At 41.7% G+C, this 18,183-nt stretch overlaps 1 protein-coding gene across 5 annotated transcripts in view; it reads right to left on the bottom strand.

The window, feature by feature from the left end:
- EDIL3 (EGF like and discoidin domains 3) overlaps positions 1-18,183 on the bottom strand; it is a 510,230-nt gene that overhangs the window by 10,362 nt on the left and 481,685 nt on the right. The gene's annotated exons all lie outside the window — the stretch shown is intronic.

Below are 18,183 nucleotides of genomic sequence, written 5' to 3'. Positions count from 1 at the left end.
TAACCGCTCCATTTATTGAGATACTGTACTTTACAGTTACAACGTTCAGGGGAAACTCATAAATGCTTCACTTGTTTAGCTAGCTGCCTATGCAGAAAACTCTACTCTCCAGGATCAATACTTTAAGGAACAAAAACCATCTTTGTTGCAATGAAAGGCTATTACACACCGGTACAAATGTATACATTATACGACAAGCCTTCCTTTAAATGATCAATGAAGAACTCAGATTTTAAATGGTCTCCTGAGATATTAGTTCAGCAATACAGTATTTCAATGTGAGCATAGGTGAAATTACTGTGAAACATTACCCTACACACCATTTAGAATTCTGAAGTTGCGTTTGGTAAAAGTAAAGTACATTTCTGTGCACTATAAAACTGGCATCCAGCAACTTTTCAGATCAGGCTGAGAAGTTTGGCTAAGTGGCTTCAGGTTATTTGGCCCATACCTTGCGTCTCTGAAAGAAACACTGTATATAGAGATGTATTTTCTATGATGAAGCTGCTGCTTATGGGACTCTGTAGCATTCCAGGTAATGTGGAAGCTTATAGCACTCATCTGTAATCACATAATCTGTCAACTCAATGTGCTGTCTGGGCCTGCATGACTGTTGTAAACAACAAGGGATGCAGTACACAAGATGTAATGCAATTACAGCGCCTTTTGCACATTGTGTAGTATTAAAATGATGCAGATGTTCCGACCAACAGGCATACTAACAAAATAACATCTAATCTCTCAATTCTAATACTATATTACTGTATAATGCATTCTGTCATAACTGCTGTAACCAATGAAAGGCCCCTGTAACTCTCCATAGTACTAAAATCATCAGGAGTCATTCAAAATGCAAAACACAATTCCCCCGGGCAAGATTAAGGTTTGTGAGGGGCAACACAGTAGTTGGGGACCACCTCAACTCCATCTCCTGTGGCATTGTGCTTCCTGCTCTGTGTCATGCATGTACAGCAGCTCCCTAGTCCCTTTATCAGCGACATAGAAGCGATGTGTCCCATGATGCTGATGAGGGGACTAAGGAATGGCTCTGCATTGTATGCAGTCAGTGTATGCATAACCTAGAGCTGTGGAAGCTCCCAACCGAGAATAGGTTCTCGACAATTGCAGGATCAGACAGATCTAGTGGGGGTGCCCCGGGGCGACCTACCCCGTCATGCCCTGCCCCTCCTTAATTTGCCCCTGCTTATTTTTAATACAGTTCTTGTTTGAGATTATATTATGAAGTCTTTTGAGATAGCAACAATTGTCATGATTACATCACTAATGTGGATCCTTAGTATAAGTACTGTTATGATAACCATTCCAATGTCAATTGCACGTGTAACTATTTTGTAATATACCTGCTAAACTAGTAAGCCCGCTCAAAGCAAAAGCTTAGAAAGCTAGTCTGCTACCTTGTACAAGTGTGAGAGAGAAAGAGAGGTACTTTCACTCGCTGCCAACAGATGGCAGTGTTTTGGAGACACACAAATGGACACTAGACATATATATATATAAAGTGTGCTGAATGGTTCCATTCGAGGCGGACAGCTGCAAGAGGCATCACCTCCCTGGTCTTCAAGTCCCCTGTTCCAGACGGGTCGCTTTTGGACTATAAGAGGGTGTCTTTGTCATTCCATCCTGCTTTGCTATTTTGCCACTGTTGGAAACCATTATGCTGTTTTATACGTCTACAGTTTGTAAGTGTGGACTTTTATTAAAACTTTGTGTTTTTAAAGGATAATTTGCACTATTCCTCTTTTCTTGTTATACCCCCTTGTCGCATATCCTGCGAAAGGCTGGTTATCATTAGAGGTTATCACTCTAAACCAGCTGAAACAAATCTGGATACATATGGTGATATAAATCCTTTATTTGTTTGGATATACACTGAGCGCTTATCTATTTGTTATACCACTCTGTACCAATTCCCTCGATCTAATATGTTTCACTGGATGTATACCTTTGGTGTATGATAAACTTAGCTGCACGGTGCATTTAATCGCGCACCACAATTGTTAACTATTTGTTTCCACATATATATATAGATGATATTACCTTGAATCAGCAGCTGGGATACTATGGGCCTGAACCTCAGTCACATGCTGCTATAACGCATGTTGCCATAGATGGTCTGTGACTCTATGCTGTTGCTAGTAGAAGCCCTTCTCTAGGTCTACAAGCATACATCTGAATGTGCAAGGGCTAGGAAGTCCACTTTGAGTAGCTGTAGTAGCAACCATCCCACGCTAGGTGCACAAATTCCATGCATGTCACGCCATCACCTGTGTAGCACACCCCAAAGATCTAGCATTTTTGTGCATATGAACAGACACCTCACAGTCACCAATCAAGAATACATAATACATTATCAATACAGTTCAAAATTTTAGAAAACCCTGTTGCGGAGTTATGCTATTCAATTAGAAGGGAAAGAAATGGGATGTGGTGATTTCTTTCTCACACCTCCAGAGCAAGTCTGAATTTTCCTAAAATAATTACTTTCTGGAAAAATCACCAGGACTTACTCCAGCGACGCCTCCCAAACCCCCCTCCCCCCAGCCTTTCCTTCCCTGAGTACATTATAAGCAATTAGCTTGATTAGTCCATAATTAGCCATATTCCAAAATGGTGTCTTCTCCAGCATCGAGATCCGGACTCCAGCAACAGCGGTGAGTGTGTTAATGGTATGTGTGTGTTTGACCGCCCATTTGTGTGTGACTACATCTCCAGCAACCACCTCCCCTTCCAGCATCCTTCGGACCTCCCAGCAGCCCTCTCTCCAATGTAAAGATAGAGGGGAGACCATATGGAGCTGAGGAGACCACTGGACAAGTACTGTAAGTAATTATTATAATTTTGTACTTGCGCTGCTAGGTTTTCAGAGCTGAAAACTATTTTTTATTTTTATCAGGAGAGAGCATACATGTGATAATCCAAAATTGGGCGTGAGATCGGCAAGGTTTTTTTCACATGGTAAACCTTGTGTTGAATTCCTCACCATGTGTACACCCTGGCATGTATTTTGGCTTCTGTTATCTTGAGTTACCATGGAAACTGTGTGCTCAAACAACAGCTGAAGGAAAACCCATCTCCTGTATTTTGCGCTACTGCTTTCTGGCAGTCTAAGGGCATCATAATGAGGTGGACAATGTTCCGTCACTTCCGGTGGAGTTTGCATGTTACTTTTAAACAAAGCATTAGGCAACTCAAGGCAGTCACAGCTCCTCAATTGTGTAAAGTGGCACACATATTCAGTATAGTACTGCTTGAATAACTGACAAGGCTGTTGTATAGATGTGACCCAAAATAAAGGCGACATGCAACTTTCGTCACAACCCCCTCCTCATCAACTGGCTGACGTTTGCAACTTCAGTGCATCCAAGTATGGGTTCAGCATATTCAAAAACGACTGGCCATCGGTACTTTGGCCCTTATTCAGACCTGATCGCAGTACAAATTTGTTTGGAAAATGGGCAAAACCATGTGCACTGTAGGTGGGGCAGATGTAACATGTGCAGAGAGAGTTAAATTTGGGTGGGGTGCGTTGAAACTGAAATCTAAATTGCAGTGTAAAACTAATGCAGCCAGTATTTACCCTGCACAGAAACAAAATAACTCACCCAAATCTAACTCTCTCTGCACATGTTACATCTGCCCCACCTGCAGTGCACATGGTTTTGCACAAACAGTGGCGAACAGTGAACATTGAATACAGCGGATATCATTTTCATTGAATAAATTCACAGTTTCGCTGAAAAACAGCCCAGTTCACCGAAAAAAGCGGTGAATCAAGAGCATTGAATACTGGCCTAAAGCTTAATACAGTATTAATGATACAGCTTTGCATGATGCAAATTGTATTGTATTTTCAGTGAACAGTAAGTGTAGCATAATGGACACTATGTTGTATTAAGACTCTGCAGACAGAATGTCACAATGATGTTTTATGATGTGATAGATGTATATTGCAAGCTTTCCTTTATTATGACATCTTTGTTGTGTGCGGTTTGCTTTGCAGGTGGTGTGAGTGTGCTGCTTCTCGTTTTCATTTTTACACAACGATAAGTACACAAACTGCATGAAGTATGTGGATATAACTCCATCCATTACGTGGCTGATGCTGAATAAGGATATTCAGTTTATAGAGATGAATCTTGATGTATTTTTGCATACTCAAGCTGCGCTCTGTTGCTTTTCTGAATATATTTTCAAGCCTTGTACCGGTAACAGCATGCTCAGTAAATACATGTATTGACTTTAGGCCTGAAAAATAGCAGTGGAAATATATGTGGTTGGAGGTGTTTTGCTGAACCTAAATTGCTAAAATATGACAAGTATTAGCAGTGTAATTCCTATTAAGGGGCTTTGGCGGAGTTGCAAGTAAATTAGGAGTTCTGTGCTGTATGTTCAGTTGTATACAGGTGTATGCATCTTGCAATGCAAAAGCCACTACATGTGCACCTGAGACAGTCACAACTGTGATCCTGTATGCAGCAGATGGGTGTAAATATTTAATGTTGCACTGCAGTGATATGTACTGAGAAGCCCACTGGTCTTATATGTGAAGACACCAGCATCAGACACATATCAGTCAATCATTGGTCACACAGAATGACTGTCCTAAGTGCTGCAGCATTGTAAGAGAAATTTTTACATATGGACCCCGAAGGATTTTTGGCCCTTGGCACAAAAAAGGTTCCCCACCCCTGTTCTACAGGATAATAGCTAGAACCTGATTGACGGCTATGGCGAGTGATAAGCTGCCAGCAAATCAGCGCCTAACTGCCATGTTACAGGCTGGGTTTGAAAAATTGCAGGTAGAAACTGATTGGCTGGTTGTTTATCACTCTTCACTTTATCACTTTTTGAAGCTTGATACATCTGGCCCTAAAAACATATGGTGTGTACAGACAGCGCGAGTACCTGTGGTGCAATCCCGACGCAATCAGATCACATCGGGATGCATTGCACAGCATGAATGCGATCTGCATAAAACTAGTACAATACAACAATCTGCACTCTATAGTCAAGGCAACCAAGGCTTTCTGCGTGATGCGTGAACGCGCATCGGGATCCCATTGGGATCGCAAGGGTTTAAAACCCATGCAATCTGCATGCAATCCCGATGAGATTTTGACTATATAGTCAAATTCTCAAGCAGATTGTACCCATGTACAGACCATTACACTTGCCCCGAGCATGGAAAAACACATACCATTTCCTGCCAACTCTGGGACGGTGCTGACTTGGCATTTAACCTAAGGGTAGTAATGATGCAAATTTTACACCAGCCATTGATCAGTCTCCCTTTAAAAAGATCACCCTGATCAGGCTTATAAAATTATGGAGCAATCCACAACATAATTACTAGTCCTCTAGGCATCACTGGTACAGTATGATTACTTTTAATAAATGGCGGTCAGATAAGAAGAGCGTTCCCCTCTATTAATGACACCTAGCGCCAAGCAATTAAAAAGCACAGGGGCTCATCTTAAACATCTAGGAGGAATGGTACACTGGGAAAACATTTTGTATTTCCAGCCACAGATTATTCATAGTAAAAATCAGAATACTGCATATGTCATAAGTACATCACTCACTATTAAATCTAAAAGGCAATTCTGCCATTTCTACAGGATAGAGTGGGCTACAACATGGTATTTTAAAAGCACATCACTCTGCTTGGACAGCAAAAGCTCCTACTGAGAACTCCATTAAGGAAAGCATTATCAAAACAATGTAGTGAAAAATATGAAGTATTTTAAATATAAACATAACAAATAAGTTAAAATTAAAGAGAAAGCAAAACAAAACAAAAATAAAGTAGGAAGCCAAAATTTAAAGTGGTGGACAAAACATAGGCACTATTTGATAGATAATGTATGTGTAATGTTACAAAACATATCCAGGATATTCGAATTGTAGGTGTTGGGTAAATGTGCAGATTTGGGAAGGTGGTCTACTCTAACATGGGAGTCTGAGAGAGCTCTCGGACATTCTGGGAGAGTTGGAAAGTATGCAATGTACTTACTGTAAACTTATGGTCGAATTAACCCAGAGGGGCAACCCCCGGTGGGCCCTACAGCCTGGAGCCCCACCCCCTCTAGGGATCAGGTTCCAAACAGTGCCTTTAAATTATATAGGTTACTGTATACTGCACGGGACTATGGTGGATTTTTTACATTGCATTGCTGTTAATAATCTTGTACATTATTATTCATGGACTTGTAGTGGTTACTGTTTATATTTATCAAGGGGTGCAGACCATGCACACTCTAGCCAATTCCCTGTGATGGCTGGCCGTACCCCCTCTTGTGACTGACCACATCCCCATGCCTAGGCATACAGTACCATTACCCTGGTGGGCCCTTTATACCCTAGTACGACCTGAGTGTACTAACATTAAGTGGGAAGTAAAACTCTTATTAGCCATATAACTTTATTCCTGAGTATTCTGATATAGGGGTACTGTACTTTGTGCATGCACAAACAGGTCCTGCGGCATAGGACACAGGTCGGCATCAGACTCTCATTGATTGACAGTCTGATGCCGTTTCAGGGGCAGGGAGGGGCGATGATGTGGGTGGAAGAACCTAGGAGTCTTCATCATGATTTATGATGCCTTTCCAGACTTACGCAAAAGCAGGTCGCATGGCACTATGGGTAACACAAGCCGCCCAATGGTGGGTGCTTTGATCCAATGCTGCGTCATAGTATGCATGCAAGTCAGTTCACTACAGCAGCAGGAGGTGTCTACTTGTAATACATGCCTCCTGCTGCAATTACATAAAAGTGCTATCACTGCAGATTCTGAGGAAACAGCAGTGATGGCTTCTCTGACTGCACCTGAATGTCCACCATTTATAGGACAGCGCACAGCAGCAGCAAAGTGACAAAGCAATGGTAGACAGTCATTAAGCAGAAAAACAAAACCTCAGTACAGCTATACAGAGCATAGGACATAGGTGTCTATTCAATGCCAGAGAGAGGAGACAGGGCAGGCAGGGAGGTGCGGGGAGCGCTGCTCTGGTCCCGCTTCATGCATATGTAATGAGCCGGACCAAGCGCAGTGAATATTAATGAGCGGGTGTCCCCCCCCTCCCTGCTGACATCATGAAAAAAAAATATTTAATATAAATGTATGTGCTGCATGTTTTTAACTAAAAATAGTATGACCCATCATAGAATAAAAAAAATGATTTTTTTTTACCACCAAAAAATTAAAAGAAAACATTTATCTTAAAAGTACACATTACAGTTCACCTAAAAGAGATGTCGAATGTAAAACGGTGAAACTCACTGTGAAAGCAATTCTCCATTCTACCATTGAATACACTCTCGGCAAATTAGAGTCAAAACCCCATTGAAATACACCAGCGACTTGCAGCGAGCATGAAATGGAGAACTGCCCGGCATTCACTGTTCGCTTTCGGCGAACAGTGAACTTGAATACAGTGAATATCATTTTCGGTGAAAAGAATCACCGTTTCGCTGAAAAACAGCCCAGTTCACCGAAACAAGCGGTGATTTAAGAGCATTGAATACTGGCCATTGTGTATGGAACATAAAAGTGCATAGGGCTGGACATAGTAGCATTAGGAAAACAAATGCAGGGCGCAAGAAGAGGAAATAAATGGGTACAAAATGCAGCAGCATTAATGAAGGACAGGAGCACCTATCAGGTGGTCTGAAACTACTATAATTTGCATGTGCAAATGTGATAATTCTCCGAGAGGCAATTACTCCACAAGTACATGTCTCACTATTTTACGAGGTTGCCAGCGAGCAATTGTGTCATGGGTTATTATCCACATTCATTTTAGGATATTTAGTGCCTAGCAGGATTATGGTGTTTATCACCCTATAAATATCTCTGTAGATGCAATAACAGTGTTTGGTTTTTTACACGTACTTAACCTTTTTAAGGTAATATTTTTTGGCTCCATTTAAAACTCTGCTGTGAAGCATAATAATGAGCTGCTCTGGCAACACTGTGTTGACAGCATACCAATTCCGTGCGAGGAAGACGGGATGATCAGCGAATGGTTGACTAGATTTGACTTTTAGCACAGAGATCAAATATTGTTCCTTTTGATCACACAGCAGTTTGTGTTACCATCGAGTCTCTTAAATCACAGACAGAAATACAAACACATTTCCATCGTTATTCGGTGACATAGCGAGGAAGGAAGCACAGACATGCCGGGTGTGCAGAACAGAATTCATCTTGTACAGTAGTTACGGGGCAAGGTTATCTCTGACCCCCTGCATGTTTTATTTCTGTATAAACAGGATAGCATTATATTACATCCACTAACATTGGTGCACATTAACTGCACCCATTTTACTTTTACAAGAATTAGGACCAGATGCACTAAGCTTCAATGAGATAAGACAGGGAGTGATAAACAACCAACCAATCAGCTCCTGTCTGACATTTTTCAAACACAGTCTGTGACATGGCAGGTAGGAGCTGATTGGCTGGCTGTTTATCACTCTCCATTTTATCACTTTTGAAGCTTAGTGCCCTGAGTCTCCCTGAGTCTCCCTTATAGGTCCCCTGCACACTGTCGCCAATGCACATGTGCAGGGCCCGGCTGCGAGAGTCTTTGGCTACGTTTTTCTTTGCTGAGGCGCTCGCAGCCTGAGTGACAGGCAAGGGGCGTACCTGGTTGGACCCCCAGCATTTCATGGGCAGGTCCACAAAAACAGTGCAGCACCTATAGAAATACTGGGCGGGTCGTGCAGCCGCCGAGTGACTCCGGGGTTACATGGCGGCAGTGAGAGAAAAATAAATCATTTGATGGTAAATAACCAGCGAATGATTTCTCCTCTGTGTGATTGCATGCAAACAGATGTGTATGCCTATACATCCAATCGCATCCCATCACAGGGATTCGGGAGGGGGTGTGCAGCCTAGCGGGCAGGTCTGAATTGGGTCCTCTGTTACCAAGCAGTCAGGCCCGTTCTGACGAGAACAGCCATAGATTGTTGAGCACCCGGCCGCAGCATGATGTAACTCGCGGCCACATCCACTTTTAGCCATTCGCCAGGCGGAACATTGAATCCCGCCTGCCGATTCTTAGCCGGCCGAGAATGGGACATGGCTGTCCGGCCAGCCCGACAGTCGTGACCCAGGATTGAATATCCCCTTAAGAGAGAGATCCCCCAAAAAATTATGGACGGCAGACTAGAAACAACCATTACACCCTAGAAACAACCATTACACCCCGCCTGTCCTAAAGATATTTGCATAGAGTGCAACCAATGCATAATGTACACCTCACTTGTCAGAATAGTATTCTGGTAGTTGTCCTCCATCCAGAGGCGTAACTACTTTTTTTGCGCCCCCCCCGCCGGACATTTCGGCGCCCCCCCCCCTCGGAAAATGGCTGCCCCATACAGCATTTTCCGAGTGTCTCTTATTATATTAGCACTGCAGCCAGAGCCGGGGACCGCCCGTCACCCGACACAGATCTGCGTGTCAGGTTAGAGGCAGCGGCGCCGGCGGCAATGGGGTAAGGAGGGGGAGGGCAGGAGTCGGGAGCCGGGACCAGATGGTAACTATAGTCCGGCAGACCCCCCAGGCGCCCACACCTGCCTAGCGCCTCCCCGCCACCGCGGGGGCTGCGGGACTATAGTTACGCCACTGCCTCCATCCTCATTCTTGCACCCATTAGAGATTACACAGGGAGCTTTCCTGATTCTTGTTGACCTTGGTTATACCTGTTTTGACCTTGGTTAGGGCGGTTTGTGTGGGCAGCAATTTCTTAATGACCCTATAAATTTAAAAACATGTCCCGTGTGACAGCAATATTATCCAGGTCCTGATAAGCTCCCTGTGATTTCTTCTCTGTGCCAAATAAAACAGCTCTATCCATTTGCAGTGTCGTTGATCCCGGCGAATCATTACGCCCTATAGATTTCCAGTAGTAAATAACAAGTCTGTTCTAGTAAAACTGGGAAATAGTGGAGCCATATTCCTCAGTCACAAAGAAGTCTTATCCCTATACTTCTCCAGTCAACTCTCCAAATGAAATATTCTAATGTAAGTGCGTACTAATCTATATTGCATAAATAAATGATTAGCAGAGTTTGCCTAGAGGCTAATTACCTATACTCGATAAACACACAGCCAAGACAGGCATGTGTAGCTCATGCAGGTTTAAAAAAAAAGACTTGAATTATGAATGTAGTTAAATTATGTGTAAAAATGAGGCCACAGGCTTTGGTTATATGATTACGCCCCTGTCCCATTTCCTCAAGCCATCATATTATACCAGCCCTCAAAAGACAGCGAGGGAAAACATCACTGCAGCAAACGACCTGACCTAGAAAGCAACCATGTACATTTCTGTGTCTATCTCTCACCCATGTTGTAATTAATAATATTGTTCCTTTTAGAAAATTCATTTTCTAGATTAATTCAATCAAACCACTAGCTTCTGCTCCTTCGTACCGGAAGGTATTACAAATTAGTTGAATTCTTAATAAACCCTTTACTTTTTTTTAATAATTGGCTGCAAGAATAAATGTGTTCGCTGGAAAAGCAGACTAATTATTCAGCTGGAAACTACAGTCAGTATTCCGCAGGGATATGAAAGGCATATAAAATGTTATTCAATTGCTTTGAAGTAATAGTTTTGAAAAATATCGCTCCACAAACACAAACTATGATATAATATCTGACTCTCGCTAGGGAAAACACAGCTGAACTCTGCAAAGCTGGTGTCAGAATATGCAAAAGGGGTGAATCCGACAAGATTTTCCCTACAGGGAAGTGAAAATTGAGTAATTGTTATGCAGTGTAAAATTGAAGAAATCAACTCATTTATGAAAGTATTATTTGAATGGGATAATATGGTAATGGAAGCAATAGTTTGTTCCCTCAGCACGTCTAATAAACTGATTATATTTGCTTGGTAAACTGAGACTTTAACCTTAGTTAATACAGACAAAAGATACATTTCGTAGACAGGAAATCGGCATTATGTAATGGTTATACATTCTATGGTACACCTACCCATCCTAGCTGGGCCAAGAGGCACTCCTGGCTGGCATCCTTTGTCTCCAGTACATGTGATGTCATAGGGCAGTACATAGGGATGTCATTGGTTAGCATTACTGCCTCACAGCACTGAGGTCATGGGTTTGAATGCCACCATTGGCCCTAACTGTGTGGAGTTTGTATATTCCCGCCATACCTACATGAGAATCCTCTGGGAACACTTGTTTCCCCCCACAATACAATAATTTCTAGTAGGTTAATTTGCTCCCAACAAAACATTAATCCTACTGTGTAAGTGCATGAATGTACATGTTTTAGGGCCGACTAGATGGGTCAAGTGGGCCTTATCTGCCATAATATTCTATAGCACAACAAGCACAAAGAAAAGATTGGGCCAGATTGAGACCTGTTGGCAAGGCTGCAATTTTTGCAGATGGACAAAACTGTGCTGCGCTGCAGGTGGGGCAGATGTAAAACGTGCAGGAAGAGTTACAGATGGAGCACCTCTCAGCCAGTGCTGGAAATCACCAGATTCCCTTAGCAGGCGCAGGTTGGCAGAGAGGCACTCCATCTGACAGGGATGGGCGCGCGTCTCACACGCACACACGTCCCCATCACTACGGCGCAGTACAGCGGCAGGGAGTGCTTTCCCTGCGAGTAGTGGGAGCCAGCGGGGGCTGCGGGGAGATGCAAGGGACTGGCAGCATGGGATCACGAGCATCTCGTGCGTGCGCACCCCCTTCCGTCGGCTGGTGGCGTATGGCGATTATGTTGCCAAAAGCAACTCCGACGGGAGCTACTCCATCTGTAGATGTGGGTGAGTTATTTTGTTTCTGTTCAGAGTAAATATTAGCTGCTATATTCTTACACTGCAATTTAGATTTCAGTTTAACCACCTCCAGAGTCTAACTCTCTCAGCACATGTTACATCTGCCCCACCTGCAGTGCAGCATAACTCTGTCCATCTGCAAAAATGGTTTGAATCAGACGTTAAGGTTACACTGTGTGCCTTTTTGTGTTGCAAGGTGCCTCACAGGGCTCTCGGCAATCTGTATGCATCAGGGAAACAAATATGTCAGCGCTTGCCCTGGCTAGCGGTTTTGGTTGTGCACTACTTGCTATGGTTCTGTTTGTATACATCATACAGTATTTGTCTACTCCCCCAGAAGATGCGGATGATTTCTGGGTTTTCTGCTTAGTCGTCGTTGCCCCCCCCCCCTCCCCCCACAAGAGTAAACAAATCTGCACATTGCCTCAGCTTCCTACTGGAATTAGGGGTACATTACCACTGCAGGTCATAGCCCCTCAAAGCAGCCAGCAGCCCCTTCTTTAGATTTGCAACTGTTGACAAGCTGGTGTAGTCACATGGATTGGGAAGTCAGTCTAGTTATTTGTGATTGCATTGGCCAAGAACTTTCCTCTGCGAGATAACCAAAATGATTATTATTCAAATCTAGAGCAGAACTGAGAAACATACTGAAGAAAGGCTCCCTACTGCCATGCGTGTAGCATCATTCATCAACCGAGAAAGATAAGTGCTTCTGCATTACATCGCGATCCCCTTGTTGACTCAATTACACAACACTGTTATTCCTTAAACTGTATATTTCATAGTGAAATCTTGCTCGGAGAATAACTGCAGAACATCTAGCGATCACCAGAATATTCCCCACTCATTTTGTATACCTCTTTATGATTGTAAGGAGACTGAGCTGTTGCTCACCACATACAGCTGTCTGAAAGCATGGCCCCTAATTCAAAGTAGCAAAGCTAAAGTACATTTATGATCTACTCTGCAATTTGTAAAGCCGAGAACTTCACTTATTAAAAGAGAAAAGAAACAAAAATATTTACTTGATATCGATCTCTCATGGTATCAGACTACAGAGCATCAATAAATGAACAAGCCAAAAGATAATAATTGCATTTTTGGTATCTACAGTATTTTGAACATATACACATTAATAAATGGCAGGGTTTATTGAATCCATCTTAACTGACATTCCTTTTGTTCCCTTTCCAAGAAAATGTACAGTACAGATGAAGCGCCTCTCAGCCAGCGCTTGCCAGATTGCCCCCCGCTGGCGAGATGACGCTAGATCCAACTAATGGCAGAGTTATATAGAGCATGGGTGGGGAACCTCAGGCGGGTGGCCCTCCCACCCGCCCGACGGCTTTGCCGAGAGTCAAGTACAGGGGAATTCTCACACGAGGTCAGAAGTTCTCGCGAGATTCCTCTTAATCAACAGCAGCCGGAGACTATGAGTCCTATTCAGTGGCAGCCGCCGGAGCATGGGACGGCTGCAGCAGGACAATTTGTAAGAGAAATTTTTACATATGGCCCCCAAAGGATTTTTTACAAACGGGACAAAGGTTCCCCAACCCTGATCTAGAGGCACAAACTCCAAAAAGTTATTTTTTTCTGGATCATTCTTGATTAATCCTGCTACATAACAGACCCATGGAAACCGATGATAACTGTTTAGCTGTGGAACTATGGCACATAGTGATAATTAATTTGCACCCTTTTCATACTAATGTGTATATAGATGCTGTAATTTTCATAGGTTTTACCACAAAAACCCTCTAATACATCTCACCCTTAAGGTGGATATGACTGCAATGCACCAGGAACAGCATAAGCCCCAGATATGTAAGGTTGGGTGTAAGTATGAGCACATGCTATGTTTAATGAACACGTAACAGTTCACACAACATATATATCACAGGTTCTGACAAAAGTCATGTTGGATATCATGTGCATGACCTTCATATGTACACATCTACAACATTCCTTGGATATAATGTTTCTTTGCATTGTTTTTCTTCTTGGTTAAGAAATTTAAGAATTGGGAGATATGAGATAGGGGAAAAGGGGAAAAATTGGAGGAGATGGGATGAAGAAGAGGATGAATAGGGGGAGATGGGATGAAGAAGGGGAAGAAGAGGTTGAGATGAAATAAAGAAGGGGAAGTATAGGGGGAAATTGGATGAAGAAGGGGAATAATATGTATAGATGAGATGAAGACAGGGAATAATAGGGGGAGATGAGTTAAAGAAAGGGAAGTATAGGGGGAGATGGGATGAAGAAGGGGAAGAATAGGGGAGATGAGATAAAGATGGGGAATAATAGGTATAGATGAGATGAAGAAGGGGAAGAATAGGTATAGATAAGATGAAGAAGGGGAAGACTAGGAGGAGATGAGATAAAGACGGGGAATACTAGGTATAGATGGGATGAAGAAGGGGAAGAATAGGTATAGATGACATGAAGAAGGGGAAGAATAGGTATAGATGACATGAAGAAGGGGAAGAATAGGTATAGATGAGATGAAGGAGGAAAAGAATAGGAGGAGATGAGATAGAGAAGGGAAAGAATAGGTGTAGATGAGATGAAGAAGGGGAGGAATAGGGGGAGATGGGATGAAGAAGGGAAAGAACAGGAGGAGAATAGAGTTAGATTAGGAAGAACAGGAAGAGATGGGCAAAATTGGGGTGAAGAAAAGGTAGAGATGGAAGGAATACTTGAAAGAATAGGAAGAGATAGATGGATGGAATCAGAGGAAGAATACAAAGAATTGAGGGAGATGGTGAAGGAATAGGAGGAAGAATAGGAGAAACTAAGTAGGAAGAATAGCGGGAAAAGGGAAAAATTGGAGTGAGAGTGGGAGGAAGAAATGGGGAGGTACAAGGTATCGGGAGACAGTAATGCAGGAGACAGAGGAAGAAGTGAAAAAATGGAAGAATATGTGTGAGAATAAGGGTAAAAATACAGGAGTTGGAAAGGATAAGGGAAACAGGGAGAAACAGAGAGAAACGTAGTGAGACTAGGGGGAAGAGAAAGGGGAAATGGGGAATGGGGGCAAGAATAGATGGAATAATAGGGGGAAATAGGAGCAATATGTGAAAGAATAAGGGGTACATTTAATAAAGCTTCTCAAAATGAAAAGAGGTGATGTTGCTTATAGCAACCCAACACTTACCCATATATCAAATTAACAATTTGAGATTACACATGTCCCCTCATTATTTTGATAGACACAACAGTTTTCATTATTAAGAGATCATACACATGAAACAGGTGTTTCACCGCAGTCTAAGCATTCCCTATTTGATGTTAGTAGCTCCTGGTATAACATTAGTGTTGATGGAATTTGAGAGTTTAATAAGAGACAACATAATCATTTTTAGACAGACAAGGTCTGTCTAAACTAACTACTGTATGTCACATAGGCTCGTTTGCTGATCATGGCAGGTCATTGACAGTGGTTAGAGATTGAGCTCTCTATGAAAGGTCCATGAAAAACATCATCCACATTGGGCCATGGTCTGGACAGATATAGGTTGGACTAAAATTGTTCAGCTCTTCCTTTTGTTGTGATGCTTTATCTAATTAATACCAGAAATATTAGCACAAACATGCAAACTTAGTAAACAAATGGTTATAATTTATTCACTTATTTTTAAAATGTTAATAAGAGACAAATATTGTTCTTCTATTCAGCAAAATTTTTATAAAATGATCCAGTATTTGGCCATAAGATACAGTATGAAACAAGTAATAAGAATATTAAGCCTACAAATATAGGTATCGATGTGTCTCTGGCACATTTAGTAAAGTACAGAATTTACATAAACGTGGACTTAAGTTGTTTTAACCGATTACAATGATTAGATCTTCTTGACTATATATTCTAGCTAACCTATTAAACTATAAGTGGTACAGTCAATTTATTATCAGTAAATGGTAAAATCATTTTTAAAACATTCAAGAAGTTATATAGGCAGCCAAATTGTTTCTTTCATAAGATTTTTTTTTTTAACTAAATACCTAATATGAGTCTTCTCTACAGACAAAACAAGTGCTTAATGCTTCTAACTGGGGTCATAAATCTAAGATGTTTACACCACTTTACCTTGCTTACATGTTAATGCACAAAATTCTATTTAAGAGAAATAATGAAAACTCACGGTAAAATAAATTAAATAAAAAAAAAAACATATTCCCAAATAAACTTTGAAAAACAACCTGGGGCCAGCATTTGCATTTTGATCAAGAAAACACTGGTCCTTGTACTGAGTTTAACTGGCGTCTTGTTACATTTAAGGGGACTTGTTTGTTTTGAACATTCCTAAGAGTTTTGTGGCGCAGTAAGCTTACTAAGGTGAGTTAGACTTCTGCTGCCATCAAGTGGCCTCTACCTAAAATATGAACATAGTTAATTTTAAATACAGGTTCTACTTCCTTTTTTTATTTTGTACTTTTATGTAATATATATTCACTCACTTAAAACTATGGAACTGAATCCTGATAGAATATAGCTACAGAGCAAAGGGTTCTGGTGTCTTGTACCTTGCATTTCAACTCCAGAAGTTCTTTTGTGCACCTTAATTACGGAACACCCTTCCCAACTTAACCAGACTCTTCACCAGTATTTAATCTTCCAAGTGCTTTCTCAAAACTCACCTTTCATTTCTCAATCTGCCCTTTCTTAACCAAACTAATTTCTGCTTGCTTTGTTTTTGTGTGTGATTTCTATGCCTTTCCGTCTCTGTAGAGTTTTGTGGCACCTTACAAATATACAATTACATGGATCATGTAAAAGTGTTATCCCGCCCCTAATCTCCCACCTCCCCAGTCATCTACTTTTGCTGCCTCCCTGAGAGACCATGTTGTCTAGTACTAGTCACTAGATTTGTAGTAACATCTGCAACCTTTGCTATAATTGGACACGCTAAAATTGCTTGAGTACTGACGCATTTTACTGCATTTGCTCGTGGATAGAAGAGGGTGTCGGAGTGGTATTTGCTCATAAAGAACCAAGAGCATCGGTGGCGCTCTGTTATAGTACAGGTTACAAGTGATTCTAGGAGTCTCTGAGTAGTGTCCTGGGCCCTAGTCCCAGTTCCACAACATTAGATTGTGAGGGTATTTTAATACAAACCATCAAACTATAGTTGGATATACTGGTTTAATATAAAACCTAAATGTAAAATACATAAATACATATAAGGAAAAGTAATACAGTAAATGGGTGATGTATAATGACTTAATTCTACACATCAATTTTACAAGCTTAATTTTCAGAAACTGGTTGAATTGTTTCTCCTTGGATGACAGTGTACACTGCTTCTTTAGAGAGACAGAGGAGCATCACCAGCTACATGAAGCAATGTGGTTGGTACGTTGTAACGTACATACCAGCTACACACTGTTACTGTAGCTCTTAGCTATATCTATGCTATGTTTTATCCATGCAGGTAGGACAGCACACTCGTTACATACAGCCAGCTGCGAGGGGGCCACAAAACCAGAAAGTCCCAAATTATTCAGGCGCTTCCACAGAATATCCACAAAGAAAAATGGGTGCACTCACCGGTCTCTTTCCAAATGCAGGTGTTTATTTACATACCACAGCAGATGATTTCAGGTGACAGTGGGCATGGTCAACGTTTCGGTCTAAACATAGACCTTTGTCAAGACCCCCTTACTCCTGCCTCCACCAGTGGACCATGCCCACTGTCACCTGAAATCATCTGCTGTGGTATGTAAATAAACACCTGCATTTGGAAAGAGACCGGTGAGTGCACCCATTTTTCTTTGTGGATATGCTATGTTTTATATACGTATACCAGTTGTACTAATGAAAGCTGGCCATACATCTACAGATTTATTGTCAGATCTGGCTGGTTGGAACAAAAAGCTGATGATATCTGAATGACCGTTTGTCAGTTTTCCAGCATTTTGAAGCAAATGGTCACCTGTAATTTGCTCTCATCCATTACCAGGTTTTGTTCCAACTAGCCAGATTGGACAATAAATCTGTAGATGTACGGCCAGCTGAAGTCAGTAAATTTTACAATGAGACATGTTTCTTCTTTATACTGTATGTTGCTGATTTTTGTATTTTTATTAACATTGTAAAATATTTAGTCTGCATTTAAAGAAAGAAAATTAAAAAGTTATTGTATTCTTGACGCAATGCCCGGAATCCTAGAATCCTTCAGAAGAGACTTCTGAAGGATGGTAAAGGAGGCGGTGGCCATTTTGGGAGGGACGTTTACTACTGTAGATGTCAGTAGAGGACTCAGAGCATATTGGGCATATTGTTATGGGGTCCATACATCTGGGGTCCATACATAGATGGGTACTTGTGGAGTATCACGGCTCC

This window comes from Crinia signifera, chromosome 1, assembly GCF_055691185.1.
Source record: "Crinia signifera chromosome 1, ASM5569118v1, whole genome shotgun sequence".
NCBI lineage: Eukaryota > Metazoa > Chordata > Amphibia > Anura > Myobatrachidae > Crinia > Crinia signifera.
Note: the sequence above shows the minus strand (reverse complement) of the source record. Positions and strands in the feature narration are given on the sequence as shown.